Below are 10,074 nucleotides of genomic sequence, written 5' to 3'. Positions count from 1 at the left end.
AACGATATAGAAACAGATTAGTATAAATGGCACCTAAGCTGAGTGAAGCTGACACCCCACCCACGTGAAAAAATTCAAGGAAACAGATTGATCGGTTAGTGCTCGGTTTGTGCTGGTTTGTGCCGTTAAAATTTTCGTTTGTGCTGCTTTGGTTTCTGAGATATTAAAGATTATTTTTTAGGTCATCCAAAGGTCACCATCCCCCCATCTTGCTCCAAAACAAACCAGAGTGGTCTACTTTTTTAGTGCTACGTTTGTGCTGTTGAAACTGGCATTTGTGCTGCTTTCGTCTCCGAGTTACGTTTTACTTTCAGTTGATCACATGATTTCACTATATTGATCAGGGGGCAATGAATTTCATCTGCTGCAGGTTGTAGTCATTCTGTTTTGTTCTAGTAAGTTCTTTTCTCCAATTTAGTCAGTGGGAAGTTGTCGGATATGTTACTAACGCAGGAAAAATAAATAAAAAATAATTAGCACTAAGAGGTGTTGTGGTGATAATTTAAGTTTGGTTCTGTCTCCTTCCTGTTTGGCTGTAGTGCACTGATGAGAGGTGCAGACAAGGAAGAGATGACCGGTAGATTTGGGCTGGTGCAGGTAGGGTTGGATGTCCAATAAGGAATATGGTCACACACACACGTACAAGGACATCAAGCAAGTAAAAGGCAAAAATGGTGAAATGAAACCACATTATGCAGAAGGAAAGAAGAAGAGTGATATATAGAGATGGGGGGATGTCACCGATGATTTCAGCATCAGATTATTAAACAATGATGCAGTGAAATAACTTGAAGATCACCACAGAGGTAGCTGGGGACATGTAGAACAAGAATCAGATGGAGTTTGCAGAAAACAATTTAAATTAATTTTTTTATGAATATTTTAATCTAGCCACATACATCATGCATTGGGTATGATTTCAGCATCAGATTATTAAACAATGATGCAGTGAAATAACTTGAAAATCCCAACAAAGGTAGCTGGGGACATGTAGAACAAGAATCAGATGGAGTTTGCAGAAAACAATTTGAATTTTTGTTTTTATGAATATTTTAATCTGGCCATATACATCGTGCATTGGGCTCAAACGCTTTACCGTACGACGCGATGTAGACGCGCACTCGATTTTCAAGTGTAGATCGCGCGACCGTGCCTCTCTGAAGCGCAGATGGCGTGACCGCAGTGATGTTTCAGACGGCCTAAACAAGACCGCGCAGATGGCTTTTAACTTTTAATATGGGGACAATATCGCGTCAATACGCATCATCGAATGCAATGCCTATTATTTATCATGAAACCTCAATTCGGAAGTAATGGACCTAGCTTGTACCCAGCACTTTTCAAACCTTACTCAGGTTTATGGTAATTGTCCCCAGCACTTCTGAAATCAAACTGACGCCCATGGAACAGCTGCATTTACGTTAAGTAGAGCCAGAGACTGATTGCACCACGCTGCACCACAGAGCGCCACAGGAAGTCATTCCTGCCTGTGGCCATCAAACTGTATAATTCCAGTCTCTGACATCACTTCCCCATGTGCAATAACCCGGTCATAACAATAATAATTAGCTACTGAGTAGCATTGTAAATACTGTTTATTGTTTATTCTATTTTTGTACATATCGATATTTTTATTCTTATTTTATTTTTATTTTATTTTTTTCCCTATCTTATTCTTATTAATCTTTATTTTCCTGTAAATAAGAGCACTGCAACAAAAGAATTTCCCGCAAGGGATTAATAAAGTTATTCTGATTCTGATTCTGAAATCAGTAAAAGTATCACAATGTATTTCTAACAAAGGGATGGCAAATTAGCAAGCAAGAAAATGATTAAATAAATAAATAAATACATAAATAAATAAATAAATAAATATGCGCGAGTTTAACCCCCCCAATGGTAGACCCAAAGTTACGCCCTTGGGCGCAGTGCATGTGAGCTGCATAGTGACAGCGAGTGAAAGGTGACAACGGTGAGTTCATAAGAGTGACTTTAGTTTTCTCTTCTGACCATCATGCAGCTATTCATTTAGTCATAGAGAGAAATTAGTTGCATAGTTGAGCAACTAGTGCTAACTAATAGGCTACTAGACGAGCCTGGTGCTCGCGGCGGCTCCGTGGGCCGGAGGACAGAGGACAGCCGCGAGCTCCGTGGCTCCGTGGCTGTCCTCTGTTCTCCTGCCCTCCGGCTCACGGAGACTCCGCGGAGCACCAGGCTCGGCCCCGTGGCTCACGCTCCTCGGCGGCTCCGTCGCGAGTCGTCGATGGGCTACCGACGGAGGGGGTCCGCGCCGCCTCCGTGAGCCGAAGGTCAGGCGGACAGGCGGACAGAGGAGGACAGGCGGACAGAGGATGACAGCCGGACAGAGGAGGACAGGGGGACAGAGGAGGACTGGCGGACAGAGGAGGACAGGCGGACAGAGGAGGACAGGGGGACAGAGGAGGACAGCCGCGGAGCCACGGAGCGTGAGCTGCACGCATAGTGACAGCGAGTGAAAGGGTGAGGTGACACACTGAGACTGACTTGCTCTTCAGAGAATCACGCAGCTATTGAGAAGCTGAAAATGTATGGGTAGTTGTTTTTAAAAAGTTAAACATTTGGTAAAAGAGTGAAATCTTTAGTGTTGAGAGAGCTACTTGCCATTAAACACAACATTTGTACATGTTATGTAACAGCATGTATATACGTCTGTAAGCACATGTTTCTGCATTGTTACATGTGGAGGTGTCAGGCCCAGCGAGTTTGCTGCAGCCTCATCAGTTTGGCTCAGAAGAGCTTCAGGCATTGGTGATGCTGCATGTTGAAAACAACGACGCCACCTCATCCGGGTGTGGGCGTGGCCAGGTGGCGAAGGTTATGTTTTTGCTTTGCTGCATTGACAGCCTTAACATCATCGTACGGTCTTGAAACTTGCCACACATGTCCACGCAAAGAAGCTCGTATTTATGTGATGGGTCTCATGTGTGGGCGAAGCTGCGTCCCTTCGACATTTAAAAAACCTGCTGATGATGTATTTATATGAATGGGATTCTCACAGTGCATGTCTGACGGTGCCCAGTGCGACCCTGATGGCAGCTTGTGTGGGGCCCATCATTGCTGCTTGCACCTTTATTATAATTGTTTTGTGTTTAATCACAGGATTTCCAATGGCTGCGAGGAGAAGGAGGAAACCGCCATTATAAGATGCAATAGAACATGCTGTCAAGGCACAGGACAAGACAGCAGAACTGGACGTAAAATACATCCATTCCTTTAAAGGGACTCTATTTGTGTGTTTATATTATACATTCAGGTTCCAAAATGAAAACCAGCCACCTGCAATAGGCAGGTAGATGACCTCGCTGGTATAAAATGTAAAACATTCTCTTTGTTTTGTGTTGCGGTATGAATCCAGCACACTTTAAATGTGGTGCATTTTCACCCCTCCAATCTGTAGTCAGTGTTTCTGACCGGCAGCCTTGCATGACCTTATCAGACTGAATACTAGCTGATGTTTGCTGAGTTGTCAGCTCCAAGACAAGAAATTGACAGTGTTTGTATTGTTAAGAATCTAAACACGAAAGAAATATGATGAAAAGCAGATTGCTGGACATAGCAGACAGTGATAAAAGGTATGATACAGAGAGCAGCAGAAAGACGATGCATGAATGAACAATTAAGCTTGTAGAGCCCATTTAATAGCATTTTTTTTTCCCATATCTTTAGAGAAATGCATGTTAAATAAAAATGTTATCTATGTAGTAGCCCTTTATTAATGATAGCTCTCGTTCTTTCATGTTCATGTGGTCATTGATTTGTTTAGAATAAATAGCTTCACCATTTTTAAGGTATGCTAAAATAACATGTAATCTGTCTAACCAGGTCGAGGGGTGTTTGCAAAAGCTCCTTTCAGCAAAGGTGACTTTGTGGTGGAGTACAGAGGACAACTAATAACCTCTGAAGAATCAGTAAGGAGGAGGACCTGTCACAGATCATGTGCTGTTTGATTTCCACTGGAAAGAAAAGAAGTGGTGCTAAGGTTTTGGTTGATTGTGAGATTTCTGCACAATTGAGTTTTTTCATAACAAAAACAAATGTGATATTTTTTTTCCAGTTAGCGATCTGCAGCTATTAGTAATTTGTAAAATGGAGTTATAGCAAATAACATGAGGTAATGTAATTAGTTATTAAATATTTCTGAGTATAATCATTCATTTAGTATCTTTCTCAAGTATTGATATATCTCAAGAAGATGACAGCCTTGGACGACTTGTCAATGATGACCACAGACAGCCCAATTACAAAATGAAGAAGATCTTATCAGAGGGCAAACCATACCTCTGTTTATTTGCCTTTTGGGACATTCTACCCGAAGAAGAAATAACATATGACTATGGTGACAGCGATTGGCCATGGAGGAAACAGGTTTGTTATGAATGATAGTCAGTGTGACGTCAAGAAAGTGCAATGATTGCAAATAATGGCTTATTGTCAGATCTTTACAGTCACTGCAGTGCTACAGCAGGCTACATACGTGTCACATCATTCATAGCCAAGCTGTATCTATGCAAAAATATTTGTTTAATTGGTGAATGTGTTCCTGTTGAAGAGCTTTGCATTAATAGTATGTTATTATTTCAGTTATGTGCTGACAAGTCCTCTGATACCGAAGTCTCCCAAACAGCAGAGCAGACTGCTGAGAGACATTCACCTGCCATCATGGAGGTAAGAATCAGTTGTATTTCAATACTGTTTTTTTCTTTTTTAGTCAAATATGTGCAAAGTTTACTATTGTGCATACTGTTTGTTTTGATTTAGTTTAGATCAGTCCCGCTCAGATGTCAAATATGTTTCCAAGCACAGTTGGGTTTTACTGATCAAGTGGGGACTGTCCAGTCATGTGCTATGGCTGCTGTGTTACACACTTGTCAGGTGTCTTTTAGGTGCTCTTCTGGTGAGGCCTTAATGGTCATCTTATAAAGGCAAACCAACTAATGTGAAAAATTTAAATTTGTTTAAAAAGGGAAAGAAAACAGAATCTACAAAACCTTGAAACACTACGGATTTTCCATGTCTCACTGATCGAACGCAAGACTCTACTTGATACATTCAACCACTCTGAGAAAAACCAACAAGCTTCAGTTGTGAGATCTATTCCTTTTGATGTATCAAGGAATGGATCGTTTGGTCAGAAATGGTTTGTTAATTTGGAAGCGCTAAGAATACATCAACCGAAGGGGAATTAGCTCAAATGGTAGAGCGCTCGCTGCGCAAAGGAAGGGAGCCGATCTTTGAGCCCGTCAACGCAAGTGAAAAGACGCAGAAAATACAGATTAATTAAATATCAGAGACATTTTTCCATGCAGCTATAGTCAGACGATATCTCTGTGCATTATGGAAGATTTTGAATACTATGTCAATGGACTCACCTGCCGCGAGTTAGTTTCGAACCAGATATGTGCCGGACAGAGCTGTGATGCGCCCTCGCGATCAGAAATCCGATCGCGATTTATGATCATTGTATTAATTAATACTTATTTTGTGTATTACTAAGAACATGGCTTTAGCTTTAGGGTTATATGCTCCCAATGACCAATAATGCTTATCTGTTTATTGTTATTATAATAACAATAACAATCGCCATAATGATAATGAGTGTGCCTGATACCATAGCAGTGTCACGTCATTGTATTGATTCATACTTATAATTCTGTGTTTATTATGAAGAGCATTGCTGTGGATTTAATATCACATGCCCCCCTAATGACTTGTCATGTTTATTTCTGTTTCTGTATAATAATGATAACAATAAAGTGTCTTCAAAGACTGTGGGAGCTGGTATATGGAGTAAATGGAGCTTTCTTGATGATGTACAGATGATGAGTCTTAAATTTTGGTACAATCAGATCTAATGTAGATGAACAAAATGTAAAATAAACAAATATTTAAGAATCAAGAGTCTTTATTGGCATTATACAAGATAATGAAATCTCCTTCAGACTCACGGTTAAAAGGCACACTTTGAAGTGAAACTATACACACAAGTAAAAAAAACTGTACACTAAGTAAAAAATACTGTACAGAAAAAATATATACATACTATAGCACACAATATACAATATTTACAAGAGAAACAGATTTATTTTGCTGGTCTCTGTTCTGCCAGCCACTCTTCCAGAGTTTTGCCGTTCGAGGCACGTGAGCAAAATGTCTTATTGCCGTGACGACTGTGCCCGAACTCTTTAGTCTTGGGGTGCCCACACTGGCTGCAGGTGTTGTAGCCGACTCCTCTGACGTATTTCCTTTTCTGGACTCCACTCTCCTCCTCGAGAGCCCGCTGGCGCCTGTTCCTCTCTGTGAACCGGGACACAGGAGCAGCAGGGGGCAGAATGGGAGGAGCTGGGCCTGCACTAGATGTTGAGGCACCAGAAGCTGTCAGCATTATGAACTGCACGGGCTGTGCAGTGTCTGGTGCCGTGGGGGTGGGTAAAATTGATTGCACCCTGGTGGCAGCAGCGGGCCGTCGGCCTGGCCGCAGAACAGGAGCCTGTCCTTCCAGATTTGGAGGGAGGACAAACTCATGCCTGGGGCCAGATGTGGAGGGAAGGAGCCCCAGCTTCTCCTTGGGTGATGGAAGCTGGTCGGGTGCCAGAGGAATCGGGTTGGTTGCAGTCATTCCCTGAGAAAGGACACTCTTCTCCTGGCTCTTTTGTCGTCGTTGAAACCTGAGAGAAGACCAGTTTTGTTAGATATGTATTCATTAGAGAGCTCTTCAGTCAATTTGAGGTGAATAATGTGCCTGACCTACCATTGAATGAGTGTCCTCTGATTTAGCTCAAAGAGCTGGATCATGGTCTCAGCCAGAACCCGCGGACTGTTGAGCACTAGGTCCCGGATGTGGTGGTAGTCGCTGAGTATCTTGGTCCATCTGGGGGTGGAAACTCCAGCCTTCTTGGTGGTGGTCTTGTGCAAAGTGCACAGCCGTGTGCACATTGCCTCCACCAAGCGGCTGGTGCTGGGCCACTGTGCTGGCCCCCCAGGATGTCCAATCAAGCAGCGCTTGACACTCTCCACACCCGGCGTGACTCCAGACCGCTTAGGAGCCTTAAAACGGCCACTTGTCAGTCTGGGCTGATGACGAGGCTGGTAGTTGACCCGCTCTTTGTCTCCTTCAGGGAGAGCTGTCCACAGCTGGATGACCTGGGTCACCTGCAGCTCAGTGAGGTAAGAAGCCTCACGGAGACCCACCAGGTAACCCGCCAGATCCTGGACCTTGTCCCACCCAGCGATCCCATCTGGTCCGAAGACTGCTCCCTAATAAATGAATTGATTAATAGTAATATATATGAAATAAAATGTCATTAGATTGAAATAGCCAGTAATGTGTCTTACCTGAGAAGTGTCAGGAAGCGCTGAAGGGCCAGCGACAGGATGTTGTCCCCCGTCATGTGACGTGGACGGCAGGTCAGCAGGTGATGGAGGGGCCTGAGGTGGTGAGGCCTGAGGACTCGTCATCAGCGATGAGGGCCTGTTCTCCAGATCACGGGAGAGGTCATCCTCATGGAGCTCAGGAACGGTGATGTCGTTGAAGGTCTCCTCTTCAAACCCCTCATCCCGTACGTCCTCATCACTGACTGCCTCCACCAGCCTGTCCTCCTCCTCTGGGCTCTGGAGCACAGGAGTCAGTGTGTTGCCGGTCTGGCTGTACAAGTACTCCATTCCCAGCAACTCACCTACAAAAACAACACATAAAACAGAAAGTAATTAATATTTCACCTTATATCTATCTAACAGTTTGTCTTCTCCTGGACAGCAGCTACACTTTCTCTTCCCGCTGCCTTTAATACATTAAAGGTTTAACTGATTAATAAATAGTGTTATTAAAGGTCACATTAATCACGCTGTTCTTTTTCATGTTGAATGGGGCATTATTTCTTGCCTGTGTATGCTCCAGGCGTGCGATAGCGCTCATCCCAGCATCTCCCGAGCACCCTTTGGCTGAGCTGGTCCACTGCCTCTCTCAGAGCGCTGCCGTAAGAGCGGAAAGCAGGTGCTCCTTTGACGGCGTCCTCCATCCGGTCATCATTCCAGCGCATCAGCCCTTCCAGGAGATACGCCTGGAAATGCGCATCACTGGCACTGGTTCCTGAAGGGAAATAAACAAAGAAGCGTTTGTCACATTCGTACAAGATATTCACTACATATGACATACATATGCTGTGAAGGATCTGTAACATGTCATAGAATTATGTTAAAAAATAATTGGCTTTACAACCAGACATTGAGACAATATAGGTAGTAACCCATATGTATGCAATACCTGGAATAAATCTGTTCAGGTGGAGGTGGAAGGACTCCAGGGAGGTGGAGCCACGGGCACACCTGTAGCAGCACAGCTCCACACCGCCTTTCTTCAGGGTGCCTGTCCTGATGTAAAGTGGGAAGTCCTCTGGGTCTTGGATGCAGCCCACATGTTTCCTCTGCTCCTGCCATATCTGCTGGATCCGTTCATGGTCCAGCAGAGGAACGCCCAGAGTGTCCTTCCCACTTACACTGTCAAACAGACTGATCAGTGTGCCAATCAGTCTGGTGGTCTCCTCCACCCCTCTGGTCCTCCTCCTGCAGTGCAGCGCCAACTCCCTCCGGGTAATACGAGTGGTCAGCGCCTCCTCCGAGATGTGGCCGATCCTCTTTGCTGCCAGCTCACCCTCCTTGGCACGGCGCAGAGCAGCAACATCTTCCGGATCCCACTCAAAAATGCACGTGGACAGGCGTGCCATGAAGATGCTGTACATGAGATGGGCCTCAGTTGTGACGCCTGCAGCAAACCGCCGCATGAAATGCCAGATATCAAGGCGCACCTGAAGCCCATCCCACTCTGAAAACATGGCCTTCACCCGACAAGGGCCATGCTGACTGCAGCAGTCTCTGTCCACGTACATAATTCTGGGTGGCGCCTCTCCTGCCACACTGTACCGCTTCATCAGGCCAGCTGCCATCGCGTCCAGTGCTTGTCCCTCGCCGGCTGTCAGGACCGAGACAAGAACCTGACCGTGCTCGTTGCCCACATTCGTGCACCAGGCAGCTGTACCTGCAGCAGCACCAGCAAGTTTCTTGGTGACCTATGCAGAAAAGATAAAGATTAGAAAAAAAAAAGAGTTCAAATCTGTATTCATTATGTATACACTCAAAATTCTGCTTATAAACAGAGCTGTGATACCTTTTTCGTGGAGTCCATCTTGAGGACAGAGCCAAAGATGCTGGTGATTTTGGCTTTGACCTCATGAAGTCGCCCAAGAACATCCCTGGCATACACGGCTAACAGCCACTTGGGCTTGGGAAGCGCAGGTAAGAGGGGAGGCTCGGCGAATGCAGGGGGGCGCACTACAGAGGACCTTGTGAATGGTTCACAAGCTGTGAGGTACTGCAGGACACGCTGCATCCATGTTTCGCTGTGTTGTTCCAGCAGCTTTTTGTACAGCTGAGTCACACTGTTGCCCATCGTCCTCTCCCTCATCATCCTCAGCACCCGGATGTCACATGAGTATCTAAGGGAAGGAAAGAGTGTAATGTCAAGAACAACTCAAATGCAAGCACCTCATAATGGTTAACATTCATTATGAATGACCTGTATGTAAGCAAAGCTGGAAACTGGCTGCGGTGGCCCATATCCAGCTGGCCTAAGATGTCCTCGGACCAAGCAGGATACTTTTTAGAGCAGCCTTTGCACTCCAGGTACTCAGTGGCAAGGTCATACCACCCGTCAATGTCCAACACCTTGCGCACCGTTTGGTACAGCCCTGCTGCTGTTAGTCTGCGCTTGCCACAGGCTGGACGGACACAGACGAGAGGAAACAGCCACATCTTCTGGGGCATCCACAGGAAGACTGGCCGACAGAAGAACTGGTCGGGTGAGGCGGGAGGCTGGCTGTGGATGAGGGGGGGCTGAGGAGGATGCCACCAAAGCTTCAGCGGAGCCACCAGCTCCGGCTTACCGGTTCGTGGGTTGGCCTTGAACAAGGTTAGATTAACCGTTGCGTTTGATAGTAAGATGCCATAAATGCAGCTCACAAACAGGCGCAGTGCAGAAATACT

Source organism: Odontesthes bonariensis, chromosome 11 (genome assembly GCF_027942865.1).
Source record: "Odontesthes bonariensis isolate fOdoBon6 chromosome 11, fOdoBon6.hap1, whole genome shotgun sequence".
In the NCBI taxonomy this organism is placed as follows: domain Eukaryota; kingdom Metazoa; phylum Chordata; class Actinopteri; order Atheriniformes; family Atherinopsidae; genus Odontesthes; species Odontesthes bonariensis.
This window is presented reverse-complemented; position numbering follows the sequence as displayed.